A 3379-nucleotide genomic window follows, 5' to 3' on the forward strand; every position below is an offset into this window, starting at 1 on the left:
AATTGGTTTGAATTCCTGGATGTCTGCTGAATAGACGTTGGTCAGCCCTGTAGACGTTGGTCAGCCGTGTTTGGTGGTCCCGTTGGGTGGTCCCGTTTGTAGGCTTGGTAAGAACCAATCTACCCTATTTTACTGTTTTTATTGTGCAATTTTAATTTGATTTCATTTATTCAATTATGTCTTCGGTTTCGAATTGGCTAAGGAGATCTAGGTCAAGAAATAGATCACAAAATCAAAATGAAAATAGATCAAATATTTTTCAAAGTGAAGAAGAAGCTGATAATGCATCAAATGTTTCTGCATCTGCATCTGCATCAAATGATTCTAATTCAAATGAATTTCAAATTGCTAAGATTGAACAACAACTTCAAAATTGGACTATTCCAAAGATAGACAAACATTCTATCTACGAAATAGGAAAGTTTGACTTTACTCAAAATTATGTTATCAAAACTTTTGAACAAACTATTTCAATAAATAGTTCAAATGCATTTATTAATTTATTTTCAAAAGAATCAATTGAATCCCATAAGAAGAGATTCAAATATCTTCATGTTGGTTTAGTTCAAATTGCTGTCAAACCATTGTTTAGACTTGGTTTAGATATTCCAATACTTATTACTCTTAGAGATAAGAGACATCTCAATTTCAAAAATTCTCTACTTTCACTTCTTGAATCAAATCTTGAAAGTGGTCCAGTTTTTTCAAACTGTTATCCAAATTTTTCAATAAAGCTTTCAGATGGAGCAGTTTTAAACGCTCTAAATCTTCATATTCAAACTCGAAATCTTGAGTTTGATTGTCGATCAAATGCCTTTGCTGTAATATACAGGATATATTACAAACTCATGAATACTCAACTCAATATTGGTGCTCTTAGATCTTCTCCAAAAGAAGAAAGTCTTTTGGTTGAAATCAATCCTTTTCATTCAAGTGTCGAAATTCCTAAAAGAATTCCCTGGAATCTTCAATCCAGAAATTTAGAATGGAATTTTGATAATATTCAAGCTCCAATTCCAGCTCAAACAAATTCAACTCCAAATGAGATTTTAACTTTTTCAGATGGAAAAGCTAAAGTTATTTTTCAAGGATCTTCATCTAGAATTCCTAGATCTAACTCTTCTAGATCATATAGATCTGAAGAAAGAACTAAGAATCTTTCTCAACCTTTAAGAAATTCTTCTTCAACATCCTTTAAAGGAGTAGATTTTACTCCTAATATTCCAAATCCTTTTTATCAACCTAAAGAAAAAGAAGAAGACACTGAGCAACCAGGGTCTCCTACTCTTTCTGATATGGTTCCTCCTTCAAATTCTGATTTCGATCATCAATGTAATGTAATTTCTTCTGAAATTGATAGAAGAAAAGAATTCAAAAATGATCAAAATATTCAGGTTAAAAATTTTTGAAAAATTTTTAGACATCAATTTTCTTTAGACGAAAAAGAACAATTTTGGGAAGATTATTTTGAATCTTCTACAGAATTAAGTTTTTTTGATTGGATTCAAATCAAAGTTTTTGGAAAACAACCAGAAAAACCTCAAGTTTTTACCACAAAAGCATCTTCTAAAGCATGGAAAACTCCTGATGGAAATACTTTTCAATCAATCCATCCCCCTTTACAAGATATTTCATATACCCATGGTAAAACTAAAATTCTTGCATCTCCTCTCAAAAGAATATCAAATTCTAAGGAACGACTTGATGAATCTTTAGTCGTTGCTAAGGATATCAAAAATATTCAAGCTCAGAACAATTTTACAAATATTGTTCTTCAATCTGTCTGTTCTCAACTAAATCGTATTGAATCAAACTCTGAATCTGAAACTTCTACTGTTCCAAAAGATTCTTTTAAAGAATATCGAGACAGTAAAAGTAAAGATAAAAATATCTCAAAACCTTCTTCATCATCTCCAATTTTCAAAAATGATGATATCCTTCCTACTTTTGGAAAATCTACACAATCTTTATCAACAGAAAATGAAGTTCTTTCTGAACTTGTTAATCAATTAAAAAATTTTCATGTTTCAAAAAATATTAATACTATCGATTTTGATGAAATCGAAAATCAATTTACCAACGAAAAATTTAATCAGATAAATAAACTTAGAAAATCTGATTATCAAAATATTCCAAAATTCTATCCTCGTCCTTCATTCCCTGATCAACTTTTTGAAGAAAAGTTGCCTCCTCAAAGATCATACGATGGTTCTTCCGGTGTAGAATGGAACATAGATGGTCTTACTGAACATCAAATTATCAATCTTTTAGGACAAATGACCATTTGTTACAAAACCTTTTTGGCAAAAGGAGCCACACGGCTCCAAGCTACAAATAATATTGTTCTTGGATTCACTGGACAGCTTGGTCAATGGTGGGAGAATTATCTCTCTTCTACTTCAAAAAATATAATTTTTTCAGCTGTCAAACGTGATGAAAATAATAATATTATCAAAAATGAACAAGGAGAAGATATTAATGATAGTTATTCCGTTCTTGGATTAGCTATTATCAAACATTTTATTGGTACTCCAGAAAATTATATTCAATTTCAAAATGATATTCTTATGAATTTAAGATGTCCAAAACTTCAAGAAAAAAGAAGAGTTCAATTCCTTTCTTTGAAGATCCCCCTAAGGATCAAAAGGAAGCTTCATCTTCTTCAAACACCCTTTCAACCTTTACCAAAAAATCTGATCAAAACAAAACTCAACAAAAAGCTGAATCTTCAACTCCTTCAAACTTCAAAAAAGCCGTTCAAAGTTCTGGGAAACTCCCTCAAATTAATCCTCCAAACTCTTTCAAATATTTTACTAAGAGTCTTTCTGATTGTGTCCTTACAATGGAAAGTTCTTGGATCAATCGTTATGGCGGACTTGATGACTGTCTTGAATCAATTCTTCCAGAAAACTTTTGGTTCATGCCTACAAATATTCAAAAAACTAGAGATTATTATGAAACCATTCTTTCTTTGACTGGTTCTGCATTAATCTTTCATACTCCTGAACCAAGAGATAAATCAAATATTATGTTTTCAAAAATTTCAATCCTTAGAGTTCTGTCTTATGAAGACTGGGGACAGAATCCTTGGGAAGAAAAGAGATTAAATCTTTCAAAAACATTTTTTACTTGCCAAGATACTTTCAATTATTTTGATTACCAGAATGCTTGGTACAAGGCTCTTCTTTTTAGACCAGTTACCCATTCTTGGTTTATCAATTTTAATCAAAATTGTAACCCTCATTTTCCGAGTTGGTTTCAAACTTGGTTTCAGTATCATGGACTCGAAGAACAAATTTTGCCCAGTCTAGTTCTTCAAGGATATGAATACTTCAAAAGAGAGGCAAAATCTTTTCTCAAGCCTCAAGAAAATCTTTTG

This window comes from Olea europaea, chromosome 21 (genome assembly GCF_002742605.1).
Source record: "Olea europaea var. sylvestris chromosome 21, O_europaea_v1, whole genome shotgun sequence".
Taxonomy (NCBI): domain Eukaryota; kingdom Viridiplantae; phylum Streptophyta; class Magnoliopsida; order Lamiales; family Oleaceae; genus Olea; species Olea europaea.